This window comes from Sarcophilus harrisii, chromosome 1 (genome assembly GCF_902635505.1).
Source record: "Sarcophilus harrisii chromosome 1, mSarHar1.11, whole genome shotgun sequence".
Taxonomy (NCBI): domain Eukaryota; kingdom Metazoa; phylum Chordata; class Mammalia; order Dasyuromorphia; family Dasyuridae; genus Sarcophilus; species Sarcophilus harrisii.
In genome coordinates this window covers 256,102,491-256,125,095 of record NC_045426.1, presented here as the reverse complement: position 1 = coordinate 256,125,095, position 22,605 = coordinate 256,102,491, and the positions used below count along the sequence as shown (strand labels likewise).

Below are 22,605 nucleotides of genomic sequence, written 5' to 3'. Positions count from 1 at the left end.
CATCCTTCTCTTTCCTAAAGTGACCCCCCAAGGATTCTCAGCAGCCAAACTGAGCTGAGATGCTCCTCTGAAGCACCAGCTTCCTCTGTTTGTTTTGGTTTCTTCTTGCTGTGTATGGGGATTTGGGAGTTTGGTTTTTATAAAAATCAGTTGTTGGCAAGACTTAAAGCGTGTGATATTTTTATCCTTGAAACATGCCCAGGAGCCAAGCCAAGATGTTCAAGTTTGATTCCTGTTCAGTAGAAGCCTTGGAAACACAGGGAAGCACCTTCAAGCAGAACAGGTCAGCAGTGCTTCAAACTGTGGTTCCAGCGCTACTGGCAATCTGGTTAAGCTTAGTGGTGAGCGTACCCATCCGTGCTACACACACACACACACACACACACACACACACACAAACACACACCTATAATTTTTCTGGCTGTGCATTTGTCTTCTTACTCTTTATAGATTCAGTGATAATGAAAAGAAAGGGACAGAGAAGGAAAAAAACTCAAGAAATTATTCCTTCTACAAAGGAATCTGAGATTACCTGAGCAATATTTAAGTTCTTAATCGATATAACAACTCACATTTATGCTTTAACTTTTACAATGGGATTTCTCCTAACAACCTAGTGAGCTAAATCATTGTCCCCCTTAAACAGATGAGGGAACTTAGACTCAGAGGAATTAAGTGATTTGACCATAGTCACACAGCTAGCACAGGACAGATTCAGGATTCAAAACCAGGTCTTTTAACTCCAAACCCAGCACTATTTCTACAACATATGCTGCCACTCATATGTACATAGCATGCAAATTACATACACATTCATCTGTGGTCCTAACAATTTCATTCTCACAGTATGGCCCTTTGAAGCACCAACTGGAAACTTTGGTAAAATTAAATTTAAAAAAAAAAAAAGAAAGAAAATCCTTCCTGATCTTTCTTTTTCGTGAATGTGGATTCCCAAACAGACTGATAAATGAATCAATAGGATGGTTTCATTACTTTGGGAAGCAATAAATATTGAGAGAGAATTAAGATACAGATAATACAGAAATACAGATAATAGATTTTTTTGTTGCGAGAAATATATCCTCAAGTGAGGATGGTATGAACCTTGCTGAGAACATTGTAAAACTTGAAGCATTACATTTTTAAAAATATATCTGCAAAGATCCCAAATGATGCACAGGAAATCTCAGGTTTTCCCATCATTGTTTCCTTTACCGAAGGTTATCATTTTGTTATCTGCCCTAATAGACAGAACTTGGGCTTTTCTCAAAATCACTAGAGGCAGCCTAGTCAGGGAAGTAGAAGGTACCCTCAATTTGAACTCAGAGGACCTGGGTTTAAATCCTAGTTTTGTAATCTTAGACAAATTCCTTAATCTCTCTGGAACTCATGTAAAATGAGGGGTTGAGCTCTGGATCCTGTTATTCCTGTGCTCCTCCCCAACACACACACACACACACACACACACACACACACACACACACTAGTTGGGCTTGAATGCAGCTCATGTAACAGTGGAGAAAAATGATGGGATAAATAATGCTCTTAGAATAGAGAAAAAAGTGTAAGAAACCCACTTTCTTCCATAGACTTGTAATAGATTCATTTGGGACCTGATAGTAAGAAAGCAAATGGGAGATTCAGTCTCCTTGAGAGAATCCAGAGATGTGAAGAGACAGATTCACTTGTGCTGGGTTTAGGCACAAGTCATCTGGAGGAGGATGGAAGAGAGCTGACTTGAAGACTTTTTTGGAATAAAGGATCCCCTGTTTTTGGGAATAGGACACTGAACTAAGGCTAGGAATGTTATTTTTCAGATTTCAACATCAGAATTCCTAGGAAATACGTCTGTAGAAGAAGAATTCTTCATGCTGGCTAGTGTTTTCCCAGCTGCAGGGGAGACTTCTCCATCAGATTTCACAGTACTTTGTGCCTCTTTAGGGCATTTCTCATATGAATGAATAAAGACTATTAAATTTCTCTAAAACAGGAATCAAAGGTTATTTGCCTACTTAGTGTTATGCCCCATACAGTCCTGGTTTAGCATTTTATATTGTCCTGGCCCATATCTTTTCTGGCCTAGAGTAACATCCTAGCATTTATCTTCCAATCCATCTTCTGCTGAGCAAAGTGATTTTCTTCAAAGGCAAGTCTGACCAGGTCACCTCTCACCCCCTCAATAAACTCCAGGAGCTACCCGTGATTTCTAGGATGAAACTCTTTTGTTTGGTATTTTAAATCCTTCACAATCTGGTCCCCTTTCTATCTTTTCAGTTCTACTTTAACCCCCCTGATCCACTCTGTTGGACTAGCTACACTGGCCTCCTTGCCATTCCTTGCACACAGTACTCCATCTCCAGAGTCTGTGCCTTTGTATTTGAGTACCCTCCCATCTCACATTTGCCTTTTAAAATCCCCAGGGAGTCCCATTCTGATATGCCCAGCTGTTCCCCCTTCCTCTTCCAAATGACAAATATATACAATAAATACAATATATACACAAGATAAATACAAACATATCCAAATGCAAATATATACATAATAACTTATCCAAATAGATGTTGAATTTTTTTGATTCGATAAGCACTCCTTAAGAATAGAAATTGCTTTGTCTTTTTTCTCAGTGTCTTCTTGGCCAGTGCCTCACACATAGTAGGTGCTTTTTAAAGTATTGATTGATTGATTGATATTTATTACATTTATATTTCACCTCCCACAATGCAGGAAAGAATTCACATTCAGTAATGGTAGTCAGGAGCCATTCCAACTGGGCTGAATCTCAAGATAAAAACTGAGCTCAAGGCTTTTTTCTTTCTTTCTCCAAGTTCACAAAAACAAGATTAGGAACTCATGCTAGATTCTACTTGCTGGGTCTTTGGGACTTCTACCCTAGAAGAGCAGTTAGGGGTTTGAGGAGAATCAAGAAGGAGAACAAGGGAGGAAGAAGGTACAGAAGTAATGGAGAATAGCTTGGCAAAATTTGTGAGTTGTCTTTTGTACAGGGACTAGGGGGGAAAGGGAGCTTGGGCTTGAATCCTGACACTCCTAACACAAATTATGTGATCCTGGGCAAGTCACTTCCCCTAGGAAGGATTTCGTGTGTCCAATGAAGGAGTTGGACAAGCTGTTCTTAAAAGGCCCCTTTTCTCTCTAAACACCACGGATCCCACGAATGCTTTGGAAGCTTTACCTTCAAGCCTGATCTCTTCATCCTGGGACATCTCCCGCTAATTGTTTATGTCAGTGTTAGCCCTGAATGGTTATTTGTGATGTGTGGAAGAGCGAGGACAAGGAGTCTGGGTCATTTTGAGCAGTTATTATTGTTCTATTTGGTATCGTAAGTGGTCATTCTGTGCTTTGCTTCATTACAGACAGTGCATTTAGTTAAGTGTGTGGATTTAATGGGCGTCCATTCTCAGCAGGCCAGGAGGAGCTCAGCTATAGAATGATTACAGATGCAAACGTTGGGGGAGGGGGATAAGGAACCCAGCAGGAGACACAGGGTTCGACTAGAAGGTGGGGGGCGGCGTTGCTGTCGGGGCCATTCTCCTACCCTTCCCTGAGATGAGGAGCCATCCCACAGAAGCTGAATAATGTCAGGGAGGCCAGGACCCTCATTACTGAGACCAGTGGCACATTTTCCCTTTGGGGAATAATACTTGCATGTTCTAAAGCCCATCCAGTAGAGACACAATCTTGCCTAGAGGCCCATGGGAGGGCTTTGTGAGGGCTCTATATTCACCTCATAGAGAACTAAAAATGACCACAATGAAAGCTAAAAAATGACAAAGCACCTAAGGTCAAAATCACCAGCTCTCCCTCCCCATGTAATTTTTTTAAAAAGACATGGAAGGAAGCAGGTCTCCAGGGATGATTTGGTTACCCCAAAAATAAAAAAAAAAGTTTTAGAAAACCGAATAATGGAATTACTTTTCTTCTCTCTCCCTACCTTCCTGACCCCTCCTTTAATTTAAATGTTCCAAACTCAAACTCCTACAACCTTTGACTGGCACCCAGGGGGACACCAAGACAAACCAGATCAGAAATACACCCCCATGGACCAGCCTAATTGAATTTCACCATCTGAGAGTGCAAAGGAAAAGAAAAAAAAATGAAAAAAAAAAAAAAAAACCCAAACCGGTAAACATCATTGACTGCAGAGCGAGAGCAAAAATTATTTCAGCATTAATAATCCGGAGGGTTATTAATAACACCAGAGAGGACATAGAAATAGATGTGATTTTTATCTTGACAGCGTCCCTTTAACCTTAACTGAAATCTTTCGATTCAACATAAGCTTCATTCTGGGGGCTTTCAGTGGTTTCAGGGTCCTAGTGCCCCGAGCTTGGGGGCAGGTGGGGGAGGACTATGCTAGAAGAATAGGAACATGTCGAGAAAAAGAGAATGGAGCAGCACAGGGTGCTCAGACCGGAAAGGAGGTTGCACTCCCCAAAGAGGTTGTACAGTCAGCTTCAGTTCTGTCTTCCCCTCTTTCTCCTTTTGCCTGGAAAATAATGGGTATGGAGTAGTGATTTATTGCTGTAGGAGGCATGAGGCTTTCTGATCCCAGGATTCACAATCTGGTCCCTACCCACCTTTTCAGTCTTATCTCCTTTACAGCCAGGCTGGACACCTCACTTTCCCCTAAATCAGTCTCTTGCCTTTGTTCACGTCGACCTTCCTCTTCCTTCATCCCCAACAAGGAATCTCTTTACCATATCCCTCCTCCCTTCCACTATCACAATCCCATCTTTCCCAGAAGTTGTTTGTCCTTCCTTCTTGAAGATGATCCAGAGAAGTGATGTCGTGACACTCAAGTGAATTGGACTGAGGAGAGGGAGGGCTGTGCAAGGTCACCTGTCTCCCTTCACCTCCAGAGCCATCTGGGTCCGATGACCAGATACAGATCAGGATGACTGCAGATGGTCCTGGATGCATGGGAGACCTTGGATTTTTTTAAGCTAAGGTCTTCAACAGGTCCCAGTTTGACTGAGGCTGCACCTGTTCAGTGATTTATGCCATACTCAAGTACCAGCACCTTTATTAAGCCTTCCCAGGTCACAGCCACCACAGGGATCACCAGCCTCAGACAGGATAATCTTTGCATGTACTACTCCCTTGGGGGACACCACAGTACACATAGCACCAGACCTAGAGTCAGGCTGCCTCATCCTTCCCAGCTTAAATCTCAGACACTTACTGGTGGTGTGACCCTGGGCAAGTCCCCTTCCCCTGCTTGCCTCAATTTCCTCATCTGTAAAACAAACTGGAGAAGGAATTGGTAAATTCAGAAGGGTTTTTGCCAAGAAAATCCAAAAGAGTTGAGGTTCAATATGCTTAAAGAACATTTGCTCATTTGGGCAATTGTAAATCAGAACTTTATGACTTTTCTCATATTCTTCTTTTTAGGCTTCTATTTAACTATTACTTCGATGACCATGAGCAAGTCATTTAACCATCTCACCAGATCTCAGTTTCCTCAAATATAAAATGAGGGGGTTAAACCAGAAGACCTCTGAGATCTCTTCTAGGTCTAGATAGAGCATCCAATAAATTGATCTTTTAATATGCGTAAGCCTCATTCCTGGACTAGATTGTCAGTGCCTTGAGAACAGAAGCCATGCCTTATATTTCTTTGTACTTCCCATAGTGCCTCATGTTGCCTCCTAAACAGTAGGCACTAAATCAATATTTTAGAGAAGTTGAGGGTGGGGTGGGAAGAGGAAATCTAGCTTGGCTCTTAAGATTTGTGGTTGCTAAAGTATATGTCAGGGTCCCACAGGTTCAGACACAAGCTTACTTGAGAGACTAGGGGAAGGTTAGAAAGTATTGGCGCAGTCCCAGCAGTGGCTTGTGACATAAGAGTCATCACTGCCCAGCCCTCTGGTATATCCTGTGCTTAGGACTTCTCAGTCAGGATATGGTCACACAATGCACAAGGGGCTTGCCAGGGACACACACATGCACACAACAAAGATACTTCTGATGGCACTGATGGACCTGCCGGAAGGTCTTGCCTGGTTCTTCTGGTGACCCTCAGCTTACTCAACTTTATCATTACAGCTTGAGAACGGGTTTAATGCATCCCAGAGAATGCTGCTCTCACTGTTTATCTGTGTGCCTACAGGCAGTCTCAGAATCAGGAGAAATGGGTATTCCCTCTCAGAATCAGAGAGAAATGAGTATTCCCTCTCAGAATCAGAGAGAAATGAGTATTTCCTCTCAGAATCAGGAGAAATGGGTATTCCCTCTCAGAATCAGAGAGAAATGGGTATTCCCTCTCACAATCAGGAGAAATGGGTATTCCCTCTCAGAATCAGAGAGAAATGAGTATTCCCTCTCAGAATCAGGAGAAATGGGTATTCCCTCTCACAATCAGGAGAAATGGGTATTCCCTCTCAGAATCGGAGAGAAATGAGTATTCCCACTGCACTGAGCTTCCTTCCTGTCTCCCCCAGCCCCTGTTGCCTTGCCTCCTTGATTAGGGTGACAGTAGTGCATCTAAAGAGTGAACAAAGTCACCACTGTCCATACACGCTTTCTTTAGGCAATATATTAGGGTACTTTATCATCATCTTTAATAAAATTTCCCTCCCTTTTGAGGATGGGTCAGACAAGCATAGTCCCACCCTAGCTTTCAGGATGTTGCTGCAGCTGGAAAGGATATAAATTTTCTGCTATAAATTAAGTAGAGGGAAACCTTAAGGAACTTATTTCTTACCCTCAGAGAGGCATCCAGGAGTCATGACTCTGATGCTCTCCATTTTTATAGCTGCTGGTTGTCCTTCCGGATGGAGCTGCCAGCCCCCACTGAGGACATTGTGTTCCTCATGATGAAGTATCTTGGCAGGAGAAGGAGAGGAACAGACACCTGTGGTGGCATTTCCTTATTCACTGCTGCCCAAGGGCCTAGTCAGTCTGCCCATTCTTGGAGCTCTTTAGCTTTATGTTCTTATTCCTTATTTCCTCCCTTCAATCTCTGCTGAGTGAAATCCTCCTTTTCTTTCAAGGCTCCCTCAAACTCTCTCCCTTCTTTCACCTGAGGATGGGCACTCCTCACCTCTCACTCACAATATTCTGACATCCTCTCAAGCTGTCTCCCTGCCTCTGGCCCTATCTGTTCTCCACGCAGATGCCTACTGAAATTCTGAAACACAGTTCTGACCAGTTTTTCCCTTGCTTAGGAAGTTCCCGTGGCTCCCTATTACCTCCAGGATAAAATACAAAATCTTTTGTTTGGCATTTAAAATCATTCATAGTCTGGCTTCAGCCTGTCTCTTCAGGCTAATTACACATTCACCTCTCAGACCCTCTGTCTCCCACCATGCTGCAGTATAACCCAACTGGCTTACTTGATGCTTCCTGTATAAGACATTTCACCTCTAGTCTTCATGCTTGGAATGCTCTCTTTTTTTCATCTCTGCCTGCTGAAAACACTAGCTTTATGGCAGCCCTGGTTTTGGTTTGAACCTAAATTCAAATCCAACCTCAGACGTTTTTAGCTGTGTGATCCTAAGAAAGTCACTTAACTCCAAATGCCTCCAAAAAGAAAAAAAAAAAAAAAAAGAGAGAGAGAGAGAGAGAGAGAGAGAGAGAGAGAGAGAGAGGAAGGAAGGAAAAAAGGAAGAAAGGAAGAAAAGCAGGGAGGGAGAAAAGAAGGAAAAAAGGAAGGAAGGTAGGTTGATTTCCCTTCAAGGATCTTTACCTACAAAAGGCCTTTCAACTTGTATACTGGAACATGCTGGTAAATACTTAACTCCTGGATTTCCAGAAAAGAAGAAAAAATATACAGGAAACACTTTTAAGTTTAATCTGCATTATTAATGTTTTCTACTTCCTTAAATCTAGACAATCAACAAAACAGTAAATCAAGCCTTGTAGCATTTGCCAATTTTAGAGGTGTAAATGCTCATGCTGAGAATTTAACAATCATTCTCTGGCTGTTAGAACAGGCTCCAACACATTCCTGCTTGTATATATTTTGTATTTACTTCTCTATTATACGCATACACATTGCTCCCCAGTAGAATATAAGTTCCTTGAGATCAGGGATCATTTGGCTTTTGGCTTTGATTGATTGATTGATTGATCATCCTTACCAGAGGTAAGCTCTTCCCGGTGATAGAGCACTAGATTGGGTGTCAGAAGACCACAATTTGAAAACTGGCTTGGTTACTTACTGCACATATATGAGCTCAGTTTTAAACCTTTATAGCCTCACTTTTGAGGTTGAACAGGATGGTCTCAAAGATTCCTTCCTGTTTTAATTCCCTGAGCTTATCATCTGAATAATCAGCACTTAGTCAATATATAGGGACTCACTCAGGCTGCCTTGCTATTATGTACAAGCCTTTTCTTCCCCAACAGGATTGTAAACCCTTGACAGTAGTACTATGTCTTACTCATTTCAGGGGTGCCTGATACCTTTAATAGGGGAGATAAGTAGTACAGTGGCTAGAGCACTAGGCCTGGAGTCAGAAAGACTCATCCTGAGTTCAAACCTGACCTTAGACACTTACTAGCTGTGTGACCCTGGGCAAGTCACTTAACCCTATTTTCCTCAGTTTCCTCATTTGTAAGATGAACTAGAAAAGGAAATGGCAAAACATTCCAGTGTCTTTGCCAAGAAAATTGTAAATGAAGTCACAAAAAGTCAGAGATGACTAGAAAACAACTGAACAATAGTGCCTTTAATATTAGCAGACATTAAGAAATGTTTGTCTGTACCCAAAGGGCTATAAAATTGTGCATACCCTTTGATCCAGCAACACTGCTACCAGGTCTGTATGTCAAAAAGACTTTTAAAAAATGGAAAAGGACCCACATGTACTAAAATGTTTGTTTATAACAACTCTCCTTGTGGTAGCAAAGAATTGAAAATTAAGGGGATGCCCATCAGTTAGGGAATGGTTGAACAAATTGTGATTTTGGTGGATTACTATTGTGCTGTAAGAAATGATCAGGCAAATTTGAGAAAAGCCTGGAAAGACCTACATGAACTGATGTTGAGAGAAGTGAGCAAAATTAAGAGAACATTGCGTACAGTAAAAGCAAGATTATGTCAGGATCGATTGTGATGGACTTGGCTCTTCTCAGCAAAACAATGTTCCAAAAGACTCATGAAGGGAAATGCTCCCCATAGCCAGAGAAAGAACTATGGAGTCTGAATGAAGATTTAAGTGTACTATTTTTACTTTTTTGTTAGTTTTTTTTTTTTTCTCAGAGTTTTTTCTTTATGTTCTGATACTTCTTTCACATGGCAATTGTATAAATATGCTTAATATGATTATACATGTAAAGAAAAAAAAATGTTTTATGAAATGAATGTGACCTCATTTCTATCCAGGTTGTTGTACTGTGTAGCATACTAGCAGGGCCCCAAGAGAACTCTGCTTAGAGCTTCTCTGGTACCCAAGAGATTCAGATTTGGGATATGTGGTACATGGAGTTAGAGATTATCTTCATTAGGCCTCAGGGACTTTCCTAGACTCTATGGGGCACCACCTTGCCTTGGAGGAATCTCTGTCTGGAAAGTTTGGATGCTATCTGATATCTTCCCCCTCCAAACCCCACAGTTTTGGGGCCTAAGGCAGATGCCTCAGTTGCCACACCCTAGTTCCACCCCCTACCAAAGATTCTGGCAATCTAGTTTGGATTCAAATCACTCCATTCCCTATGGACAGAGGGTGGAACATTTGTCCCTGGGGATTTCCCTAATGAACACACACCTATAATTAACCTAACTGGCCACTTGGGAAACACCATTATTCATGGTAATGTACCTATTAGAAACTCATTTACCTGGCAGTTAAAAAACAAGCATCCACATCCAAAAAAAAAAAAAAAAAAAAAAATCTGAATCAGGCAGGTGAGAGTTGGATTAAAAAGATTCGTGTAATCTGTTTTCCATCTCAAACTGAGTGTTCCAACCATCCCATCTTATTCAGAAGTGAATCTTTAGCACCTAACATTGCAAGGGATGGATTTTTCTTTTTCTTTCTAAATGCCCTAACAAGATGGTTTCATCTGCACTTTCCTTCTTCCTATGGCCTATTTTCCAGTGGGCCCAAGGACATGACATCAGGGCCCTTCCCTGGCGGGGAGATGGATGAATTGGTCTCTTAGGTTTTTCATCTGATTGCACTGACACCAGTGACCTGGACCTTGGCGGGGGGAGGCTCATCTATGAATCATGCCATCCTAGGAGCCAAGAAGGGTCTGTTCTTCGTATTCGGAGCCTCCCAGACAGGTACCAGCAAGGTTCAATTTCCAAAGAGGATGAATGAGAGAAGAAAAATCCTCCATATTCCTGGCCCCATTTGCCCAGGGGTCTCTTGAGATGAAACATTTGCCCTTGACGTCAGTGGGGAAACTAAGAAAGAACCTGAGCACCAATTCCAAGGGAGAACAGAGAAAGAAATTGTGGAGCCCCTTCCTCATTTATAATCTCTTAACCTCCTCTCTTTAAAAACGCCAATACAGGGCTTGATTGTGGGCAAGAGCCAGAGCACCAAATCCAACACTGTGGCCTTTGAGACTAGGGGCTCCCTCTGTTCCCTCTTTTATATAGGAGGAATATGATTGGCTAAGACAGAACTGGCAGACTGTAGCCTCTTGGAAATGAATCAGGAAATTTTGTTTTTTCCCTTGGATTAATCCCTAGAAGAGTGTAATATCCATTCCCTGCCCATGTAAATTCGCCAACCCTTCTCCTTAACTTTAATTTTCTTTCTATAGAAAAATAAACTAATGATGTTTGCAGAAGGCACTCATTTAGGAAAAGGTCTGGACTCAGCACTTTTCCTCAGGAAGGCAGTGATGTGTTCAGAGGAGAGCAGTGTGTGTGTGTGCTGGGGGAAGGGTGAGAGGCGCTGATTAATCTAGTCCCGGGGGGGGGATGGTAATAACCTGCTCCTTTGCTGTTTCTATTACCTGCAATCTAATGCCAAGGTCTAATGGAAGCACCTTCAGAATGGGACCGCCCTGATGCAATCAGTCCCAAACACTTCAGATTTGATGCCAAATACATTAAATATCCTTCACTTGGCTTTGAAGCGCTTCTCTGGAGAGAAGCACTGCCAGTGAATTCTGATTCCACTGCAATGACATCACCTCAAGTGCTTTGTGAGGGGGTGGACAAGCTGTGCTGACTCAGTTTCCCCATCTATAAAATGTGACTAATAATGCTTACCAGTTTTCCCACAGCTGAGTGGTGAGAATTTGGGCCCTCATGAAAGCTAAGGCAGAGACACTGTAGACATCTCTGGGGGTCTTCCTGGGGACCTGCCCTCAGCCTCTCCAAAGACATAAGAAGCAAGAACCATTCCCAGCTTATTCCTGGATTTAACAACATTTCTGGGGTGTGGAATGACCCACCGTTAATTACTCACCAATCGCCAGAGTCACAGTCCTTCCTACCTTGGAAGGAACCTCAGAGTTCACCTAATCCCACCCATAACCGGAAAGTAATTCCTTCAGCAATTTGCCCAACAAGGATTCATCCAACCTTTGCTCCAAGGTCAGAGGTGACCCACTGTCACCCAAAGCAGCCCATTCCATTCTTGGATAGTTCTCCTCATGAGGAAAGTGTTCCAAACCTGAATTTGCTTCTTTTCAACCTCCACCCTGATTCTACCATGATCCTGCACTTAATGGCATCTAGAGAAGCCACAGTGCCTCCTCCTCAGGAGCCTGAAAGGGTGAAGAGAGCAGTAAAAATGAAAAGAGCTTCTAGAATAAGACTTGACATTGTGTGATCACAGTGATGAGCAAATCATTTTTCATTTCTCTAGACCAGGGCTTCTTAAATTTTTTCCCTTGTGACTAATTTTCAACTGAGAATTTTTTACACAATCCCAGGTATAGAAGCATATAAAATATCAAACATCTATTGATAATAAAGAAATTTATGACTAAAACAATTCTTCAGGATACCTATAATTTTACCATTTATTAAAGATGAAAGCAAAATTTCATACTAATAAGATAGATGTGTTTACTTTTACATAAAAATTAACTCTTGGTGGAATATCTGATACTGCAGGATCTAGAGCATTCAGAAACTCCTTAGTGTTGCCAAATTTTTTGCAACCCCCACATTCAGTTATGCAACTGCCTATGGGGTCTGACCCACAGTTTAAGAAGCTTTGCTCTAGACTAGCTTATCTCCAAAGTCCCTTTCAGCTCTAACATTTGAGAATGGAACTATGATAAGGCTGATTTCAAACTCACTGATGGGATGGCTAAGCCACAACTGTAGCCTCAACTTTGATGAGGGGACCCGGAGGTTGGAACTTAAACAGTAAAAGCCAACTTCATACACGGTGCCTAGTGACTGCTACCTGACTCTGTGATGGATTTATTTGCTATTTGTAGTTCATGGAAATAAACTCTTTAACATCATCTTCTATCACAGACAAGAGTTGATATGGGAGCCATCTAATCTCATGAAACAATGGTGCTATCCAGAGATCATTGGGTCAAGGAACAAAGAACTCATGAGTGCAAGAACTTTGAGACAGAAAGGAACATCCAGCATCATAGATGAAAGCTAGTAGAAGGGTATTAGAAGGTTATTGGATCCAGCTCCACTCGTTTTACAACCAAACAAATTGAGGATGAGAGAGGTTAAGTGATTTTTCCCGTGTCACACAGCTAGTATCCGAGGTAGTATCTTCCTCCCTCCCTCACTGACAGATCCAGTTCCCCATCTACTCATTTTCACAGATGGGGTAAATGATATCCAAAGAGGAGAAAGGACTTTTACAGAATCACGTAGGCAAGATTAGTACTCGGATCTCCTAAATCCTAGGCTACCACTTTTACATCATGCTACTTCCATCCTTTCCCCTTAATTCAAAGGTGCTTCAACAGAAGAGTCTGCAAAGTGGCAATTCTTTCTGGATTAACACACACACACAAACATGTTTCTCGTCTCAAAGAGGACCATGACATCAGGGAGCCGATGCCATGACACACGCTTTCTCTTTCTTTGTCTCTGTGTCTATCTCTGTTTCTCTGTCTCTATTTTTCTTTCTCTCTGTATTTGTATCTGTGTGTGTGTATAAATGTATATATGTATGCATATATATATATAAATGTATTTATGTATACTCAGAGACATATATACACATATAAAGGTGCATACATATAGATTGTTTTTATCTTTTATAGCCTAGTCATTTTCTTCCCCCCCATCCAAATTAAACTCTCCTTTACAACAAAGAAAAACAATTAAGCAAAAACACTTCACATAGTGACTCTATTTGATAAATATTTGAACGGGACATTCTGCCCTAATAGTCCCCCACCTTTCCTAAGAGTAAGGAGGGACGTGTGATTTATTATTTGCTCTTTGAGATTATCACTGTTTTTTCAATTATTCAGATTCTGACTTCCTTTTAGTGATCTTTTCATTTATTTTGTTGTGTATACTATTATTTTAGATCTTATTTCATTCTGTACATCCACAGAAATCTTCCCACATGTCTCTGAATTCCTTATATTTATCTTTTCTTCCTGCACAATATTCTATTACATTCATATATCAGTTATTTTTAGCCATTCCACTACGGATGGGCACCTGCTTTGTTTGTTTTGAATGTGGTGCAGTGGGGAAAAAATGATGAATTTAAAGTGAGAAAACCAGGGTTAAAAGCCTTCCATCGCCTCTTACCTTTAGTCAAATCACTTAAATTCCCCTCTGTATAATGGAGTTGGACTAGCTAGCCACAAAGATCCCTTCTAGCTCTAAATCTCTGGCTACTGAGGATCTTTTGATCTATATGGTACTTTGGTTTCTGTTTTTGGCTTTACCAGGATATAGTCCCAGAAGTGGCATTGACTGCTGGGTCAAAGGGAACACACAGTTTAGTCACTTTTCTTTCCTGACTCCAAAGATGGATATCTAGAACAGCCAGTCCACCTCACTCCCCATGTACTAGTGAAGCACCTCCTGTTTTGACCAGGGCTTCTTCTAACTCAGCCAGGACACAAAGGCCATTGCTAGCTAGGACCATATGTCCAATCAGAGATGGAAGTGTCCTTAGGGAAAACCTAATTTAATTTCTTCATTTTACAAAGCCGGGAAGGTACTTATATAAGATTTGGAGGCAAGTTTGTGGTAGATTTCACTGTTATAGGTCATTTTGATTCAGGAGAGCCGGACCGTCAAAAGAACTCTATGTATCCAGGAATCCAGTCCCACCTTTGGGACCAGAACCCAAAGTAATGACCTTCTAGAGGGGAGGAAAGCTTAGCTATCCACTTGGATCTCAAGAGGGGCTTTATTCAGTGTTTGTTTGGTGAGGGGTGTGTGTGTGTTTGCAGATAGAAAGCTTTTAACTGCTGGGACAATGGCAGCCAAGGAAGAACGCATAAATACGCATGGTAGGCACAGCTGTGATAAAAAAAAAAAATTTTTTTTTTTTTTTAAAGGACTGCTGTTGTACAGTAAGGCTGTTTATACAAGGAATCTAAAAGCCTATGTTTAGGGTCTTTGCTAGTACTAGTAAATCCACCACTCTCCCAGGGAGCTAGCCCATCTATTCCATAGACTGTAGCGACACCCACTGGTCCCTTCTTCCATCGTCACCATAGAAACCCACAGATGCAGGCCTCTGGAACAAACCTTGAGCCCCAGAATGGGCAGGACTTGAAGCTGGAGGGAAAGGGGGAAAAACACTTCTGTGCTAGGGGATTTGGCTTCTGAAAAACCAACTTAATCCAGTTCCCAACCAAGGTTATTGCAAGGCTGACCAACTATTAGTGCCCCAAATCCATCATGGTTTTCCTTGCTGATAATAGACTTTATTCCTAACATTCAGAAGGATTGAAAAAATTGTTGGGACACAGTAACATAAATTAAAATATAAATAACGCTTTTAGGGGTACCTAGGTAGCAGGGTGGATAGATCACCGGCCTTGAAGTCAGGAGGACCTGAGTTCAAATCTGGTCTAAGAAACTTAACGCTTCCTAGCTATGTGACCCTGGGCAAGTCACTTAAGCCCAATTACCTCAGCAAAAAACAAACAAAAAATAAATAAATAATGCTTTTAAAATCCTAGAAAAAAATACCAAAGAACCTTGGCAGTCTGCTATTCTCTCTCTCTCTCTCTCTGTCTGTCTTCTTTGTCTCTCTCTCTCTCTCGGTCTCTGTATTTCTGTCTGTCTCTCTCTGTCTCTTTGTCTCTCTTTGTCTCTCTCTGTCTCTCTCTGTCTCTCTCCGTCTCTCTCTCTCTCTCTTTGTGTCTCTCTGTCTCTCTCTTCCTCTCATCTTCCTCCCATCTCAATGAGGTTGTTGTAGGATCCAGGAAGTAAAGCACCATGCTCTGTCCTGTTGAAGAAAGAATTCTTTTTTTCCCCATACTTAAGAAAGACTGGTGGTTGTCTCTTGTGCTAAAGACTCTCCTGAATACTCTCATGCTTTCTGAAACTCCTATCAATTTAGAAAAGGGAGAACTGGGGCATTTCAGCCCGGCAGCAGACTCAAGCAGCATCAAGTAAATCCCTGCAGTGGGCGGGAGGCTGCCCAAGGCTGGGAAGAACACCCAAACTTGTTCTTAGGTTAGAAAATTCGTTTGTTGTCCTGAAGCGCTGTTTTAGGTTCAATAGAGAGAGCACTTGATTTGGAATTTCTATGTTTAACTCTCCCCTCCCCACTTATTGCCTAGACCTCAGTTTTCTGCCCTAGAAATTGAAAGGGAAGGGGAATTCAATGACCTTGAAAGTTCCTTCTACTTGTACATATATGATTCTGATGTAATTAGAGAGCCAGCTGGGAAAGGGGTGAGATGGCTTTGCCAATAGAGCTTAAAAAAGACCTGAAGCTCATAGGAATATAGTCAGTCTTAAACTCTTCCAAATCAACTCAAAAGAAGTCTGATTTGTTTCATTCCCATATTGAAACAATGAGGGCTGGTTCTGGCCCCCTTCCCCCCAGCCTCAATAAAGAATACTAAGTAATTCAGAAAAACCTTATAAGCTTCGTATAAGCCTTTGAAGCGTTTGCAATAAAAAACCAAAAAAACAGACAACTGCTACAGAGGCCTTAAAACCAAATGAAAAACAATGAAGAAAAATATAATTATGCTTTCTCTTTATTCTGAAATGTATTGTGGAGGGAGAGGTAAGTTATAGGAATTCTTTGACCAGACAGTGAGGCTTGACCAGAAAGATAAGAAAGACAATCCCTAAGCTGGAAAAAAAAAAACTTCAAGACCTGTGTGATCCAGGTATGTCACTTAACTTAGTTTCCTCATCTGTAAAGTGTATCTATAACACAAAGCTCTTTTGAAGATGAGATGATCTATGTGAGATATTTTGTAAACTTTACAACACTATATAAATGTTAATTATTATTTTTGTTATTGGTTGATTAACCAGATGAGAGACGGAATATTACAACAAGAAATTCTTAGAGCTAGAAGGGGCTTTCAACATTATTTAGATGAATCTTATAGACATCTTCAACAACACCTCTTATGACAGGAAACTCACTATCTGACAAGAAAGTCTATTCTGGTAGTGGACACCTCTAATTGTTAGAATATTCATCATTATGTACAGCTGAAATATGGCCTCCTAGCTTCTACCCATTAGTGCTAGTTCTCTCCTCCGGAACCCAGCACAATAAGTCAGTCTAATCCCTCCTCCATATGATAATCCTATAAATATTTAAAGATAGCTATCACAACCCCCTAAGTCTTCTCTTCTCTAGACTAAACATGTCTGAGCTGAAACATCAACGACCTTAAATGTTCTCTCCCAATCCAACTGTGCCACTGCTGCACCTCCGACATTCCCCATCAGAAAGGAGTCAGGTGGATGGTGGAAGGTCCCTGACTCATGATGGCAGCTTGTGGCCAAAACTGATGCATAAATGGAGAAATCTCAGGGAACAGAAAAAATGCCAGAGGCCAGGATGAGTCAGTATAAAAAGACAAAGTGGCAGCAAGCCCTGGCCCAGCCTGAACCTTGACTCCCAAAATCAGGTAAAAGAATGGATCTTAGGAGAACATACTTGGGCAGGGTGATAGCTCCCTAGGGCACCTGACTAGATGAGAAAGCCAGGGGTGTTTGGGGCAAGCAAGGAAGGAAAGTGGGGCAGAAGCCGCTGAAGAGCCCACTTGGAATTCTATAAGGTGGGGGTGGGGGTGGGGTGTGGAGAAAATGGCCTGTTATAGCTTCCTAACTCTTAACTATTCTTGCAGACTTGATGGTAAGCTCCCTATTATCTAAGGAACTTTGAGATCCAGCAGCAAATTTTAGTGCTCCAGAGCAAAGCACTGATCATACTACCCTACTTATAATTCTATTAGAAGATCTAAAGAAATCCTATCTATCCCTTATGAAGTTGGGTTTGTGATGCACTCAGGTAACATGCTCTTTGGTACAAATATTTGTGATTTCTGCACAGGAACCAATCTTTCCCTTGTCAGGACTGCAGTAAAAGCACTCTCTGCTTCGGAGTGTGGTATCCCTGTACTCACACTTATGCAATATTCTACTCGGCTTATTCACTGAAAAATGTTCAGTTATCTAAGGGGGGGGCGAGGGAAAAAAGTCAGATTTTTGAGGTGAGAGCTCTCTGCAGCTGGATCAAAAAGGATAAGAATTGTCCCACTGGGGGGGAAAAAAAGGAACCACTTAGTATTCTTGTTTTCTCTTGCTTTTTTGTTTATTTCTCTGAAGCAATCTTTGAATTTTTTATTTCAGAACCAAGGTACAATTGATGACATTTCCAGGCGGTCTGCCATTTTAGAAGACACTTTCAACATTCTGCAGATCTCACCAGGAAGAAGGCTGCTTGGAGTAATATGGGACCATTGCACCCCAGGTTTGAAAATAAGCCATGTCTCAGCAGTTCTCATGGGAGCAGAGAGCTAAAAGACAAATAGATATGGACTGCCAATGGGCAAAAAGTTCTGTTACTGACCTGTTAGCCAGGACAATGCATCTCATTCTAACTCATCCAACCCCTTTCCTGCTGAAGCTGGATTCAGTATCAGAGGATTTACACCCCCTTAACCCCCAGCTAAGTTGAAGAGGTCAGGTTGCTGGGCTCTTAATCTTTCTTGGTTTGCTGGGGTTTCTCCTTATCAACACCAGACCTTTTAAAATCTACAAAAAAAAAAAAATCATAATGAAGGTGGGAGAGAAAAAGGGAGGAGGAGTAAGGGTACAGAAGCATGGAAGTTAGCTGCGAGGATAGTGGTTTCCTTTCTGAAATTCATCCCCAGCCACTAACTAGCATCTGACTTCTAGCTAGAGATTTCTCCTTGAGGCCTTATGGGATCCTCAGATTACAGCAAGCCAGGGGCTCCACAGGTCATTGGGTCTCACCTCCTCTTTTTACACATAAAGAAACTAAGGGTCAAAGACTTGTCCAAATCACACAGGTAGCTAAGTGGCAGAGCTAGGTTTCAGACTGAAATCTAGCTCTCTCCCCATTGCTTTATGCTGCCATTTCTTCTGCTGTCAAATGGGAGAGTTGTTTTAGGTGCTTTTCTGTGTTTGTTGGGGCCTCCGGGGGAAGAAGAGTAGTAGCTTTTTCAGAATAAGGTTGTTATTTTACAATGAACAAAATGTCTTTTGTCTATATTATGTTGCCTGTAATTGAAGGAAATTCTCAATTTCAGTTAGAGGTTAGTGAATAAAGATGTAATTTTTTTTCTCATCCAAGTTCACATATATCTCCTCCCCTCTCAAAAAATTGGTGCATTGACCTCTTGGGTGGACCACAAACCCCCAGATTATGAACCCCTACTTTGGATGATCTCAGTTCATGCTTTTCAGTTCTGAGATTCTATGGTTCAAATGGCAATGACCTCATACCTCATTCTAGGAGGTCATACCCATTATAAGAGAAGTCTTGGGGCAGCTAGGTGGTATAGTGGATAGAGAACCAGCCCTGAAGTCAGGAGGACCTGAGTTCTAATGTGGCTTCAGACACTTAACACTTCCTAGCTGTGTGACCCTGGGCAAGTCACTTAACCCCAATTGCCTCAGCAAAAAAATAAAAAGAGAGAGAGAGAGAAAAGTCTTGTAGTACATAAAGAAAAAACACTGATTATAGAAACTTTGATTTAATCCCACCTCTGATGCATGCTGCTTCTGTGAACTAAGTCATTTTATTTCCCTGAGCCTTAATTTTGTTCATCTGTAAAAATGAAGGGTGTTGGACTAGATTTAAAAAAAAAAAAAAAAAAAAAAAAAAAAAAAAAAACAATGATGAGTAAAATCAGTCATCTGAGATATATATTGACAGCTGTCTCCCAGAGGTCTGGACCCCCCCAAAATCAGAGTTGGTTCAGAGATAGTCTTCTAGGATCTGGTCATCGAAACATTAAGAGCAGTCAGATCTTAAATTTTATCCTGGCCCAACATCACCAGGAGATATTCTAAGTCCTAAGGTCTTATCACACAGCATTCCACAAGGGTGTGGGTCTGACAGATATCTCAGGCCACTCAGGAGGAAAATATTGCATTTTACACATTAATCAATGGGCTAGAAGAAAATGATAGCACCAAAAGCCAACAAAGAAACCTCTCAGATGGCTGGAGAGTGCCTGGTTATCTTATCCTAGACTCCAGCCAGATGCCTTTTCCCCCTACCTTTCTCCAGTGGTGCAGAATAGGACACTGCAAACAAAGTCTTTTTTGTCTCTGGCTAAAAGAGAGAGATAGAGAGAGACAGAGAGAACAGAGAACAGAGAGAACCAGAGACAGAAAGAGAGAGAAAAAAGAAAAGAAGGGGAGAAAGGGAGAGAGGAGGAGGGGAAGAAGGAGAGACGGAAAGAAAAAAAGAGGAGAGGAGAGAGAAGGGAAGAAGAGGAGAAGAGGGAGACACACAGAGAGGGAGAGAAATAGAGAAAAGAAGAGAGAGAAAAAAGAGAGAAAGAGACAGAGACATATGAGAGAAAATTAAAGAAAACAGGTAAATTCTAGTCTTAATAAAGGTGGATGACTCTAATCAGACTAGACCCGCCAGTGGCCTGGAGGGGAATGATAGAAGTCTGAGAAAGCTGTTCTCCTTCTTCTTGGAGTAATAAAAGCGTGGAATTTTGAGAGCTGGAAGGAACCTCTGAGGCACTGGAGTCTAAGGAGCTTTGGCACCTGGGCCTTTAAGCACTGTGGTTGTCAGCAGTCATGCCAGGGTAAACGGAGCTTGGAAACTGGGGAAAATTGGGCACGCCTTCTCTAAACTAAGAGCTGCTTCCAAGCCAGGATTAGATCTGTACCAATTCCCAGTAGAGAGCCTGATTCCTTTGAAGCTGATTTCTAAACTTCATTTTGCCTCCCACAGGTTACAATTCCTTTAAAAGAAAGAAAGAACCTAACACATACTCCGCATAATTGCCTCCTGCTAATAACTGTTTGCACCAAGTATAAATGCTAAGCAAACCCTGATTTTGGCCATCAATACACCTGGAACCCAATTGCCAATCCTGAGAGATCCCTTGAACCTTTTCTTTCCTCTTCTCAGACACCTCCTCCTCCACCACCACCACAAACAAAACAAAACAAAACAAAACAAAAAAAGAATTCCTGTCCCATGTCCTGTCTGATGAAGGAAAGCTGCACCTGGGTGCAGTTCAGTACTAAGTCTGATTAATGGAGAATGGATTGTTTCACTGTTTGCTTCAGAGAAGAGTGAGGAGAAGAGAAAAAGAAAGAAAGAAAGAAAGAAAGAAAGAAAGAAAGAAAGAAAGAAAGAAAGAAAGAAAGAAAGAAAGAAAGAAAGAAAGAAAGAAAGAAAGAAAGGAAGGAAGGAAGGAAGGAAAGAAGGCAAGGGATGTTGGTGGAAGGGAGGAAGAAAGGCAAGGGATGAAGGAAGGGAGGGAGAAAGGTAAGGGATGATGGAAGGAAGGAAAGGAGGGAAGGAGGAAAAGAGGGAGAAAGGAAGGAAGGGGGAAGGAGGAAGGGAGGGAGGGAAAAAGGAAGGAAGGAAAAAAGGAAGGAAGGAAGGAAGGGAAGGAAAGAAGAAGGGAGGAAGAAAAAGAAAGAAAAGAAGGAATCCTGTACTCAGCATTAACAGAGGAAGCAAGTGACAAAATTACAAGGGGGGGAGGGGGAGGAGGAACTGTTTACCTGGAGCTGATTTTGATTTTCTCCTTTCAAATACCAGCAGGATGCTCAGTCCAGCTTCATTATGCAAATAGAAGCAATTAGAGCTAACCCAGGATCTCACCATGTGATACATTATACTCACAGAAATGTTTCCTGCTGCATGAGGAGAATAACAAGAGTGACTCACACTACACTCTCTATGCTGCCTTCTCCTCCATTTGGGGAGAGAGGGGAGGAGGGGAGTAAAAGAAAAAAAAAGTTAAAGCCAATTCTAGAACTCCAATTCCACACTCGTCTTTTTAATCTCTGTCTCCGGGGACAGGCCTCTTTTCAAAAGCTCCGGGTACTTTTGAACACCATTTAAGAAGAAAGAAATCCTCCAGAGAGACGATGGGCTCGGATTGGAACAGATTTCCAGGGTTCAGGGCCAGCCAGGGCTCTTATCTGGATGTTTGATAAATGGATGGAATTTCAGGCTTGGGGAGAGAAGAGGAGGGGGGACTTGGGGCTCAGACTGGCAGGACCAAATCTATTGCCACATAAAGAATCACTTGATGTTTCCAGGGTCCTAGCAAAAGCTCAGTTTACATTACACCATCTCTCTCTCTCTCTCTCTCTCTCTCTCTTTCTCTCTCTCTCTCTCTCTCTCTCTCTCTCTCCCCATCTCTGCTCATCCCTCCATTTCTCTTTCTACTCCCTCTTCTTTTTGCCTCTTGCTCGGTTTCTCTCAGAATTTCTCTCAATTCCCGTTTCTCTCATTCTCTCTTAATTTCTCATTCATTCTCTGTTCTTCTATCTTTATTTCTGTCTCTTGCACTCTTTCTCTGGTAGGTCTCTCTCTGCTGCAGATTTAAAAACAGAAAAGATGGTATTGCAGTGATGTTACTAGAGAAACATGGTATGCATGTTAATGATGTGGTTTATTTTTTTCCCCCATTTTAACCATTCTCTGCCAGAATCCTCTTTCAAAACAACTGGATGCTGGGAACTAAGCAAATTTCCAACGCACACACCAAGCCAATTCCTCTGACTGCTTACTTAATAACTATAATACAAGAAGTGGCATTTATAGAGAGCCTTAAGATTTGCAAAGCACTTTACAAATATTATCTCATCTTCTCCCTTCAACTAATACTGGGAAGCAGGTGCTATTATGATCATCTCCATTTTACAGATGGGGAAATTTAGGCTGAGAGATATTAAGTGCCTTACCCAGAGTCATGAAACTCCTAAGTATCTGAGGCCAAATTTGAACTTAGGCTATCCTAGGAACAATGTTCTAACTACTGTACCACCCAGCTACCTCATTTAAAAAGGTGGATTCACTGCATGTAGCATAAGGGGCTTAGAGATGAGATGCTAAAGTCAATGTTGCAATCAGTCCTTCTGCAGAGATAGAAAAACTGCTCTGTATATTCAAATGAATTACAATCTAATTACATGGTGCTCAATATATGACTGAGATTTTTTTTTAAACTGAGGCAGTTGGGATTAAGTGACTTGCCCAGGGTCACACAGCTAGGAAGTGTTTGACG

The 22,605-nt window shown here is 41.7% G+C and overlaps 1 long non-coding RNA gene across 1 annotated transcript in view; it reads left to right on the top strand.

Annotated features, from left to right (window-relative positions):
- The window catches only part of LOC116419650, a 45,342-nt gene that overhangs the window by 7,043 nt on the left and 15,694 nt on the right, over positions 1-22,605 (top strand). Inside the window, exon 2 of the long non-coding RNA XR_004229915.1 lies at positions 17,717-17,837. This is a non-coding gene — a long non-coding RNA (uncharacterized LOC116419650). The remainder of the gene's footprint in view (positions 1-17,716; positions 17,838-22,605) is intronic.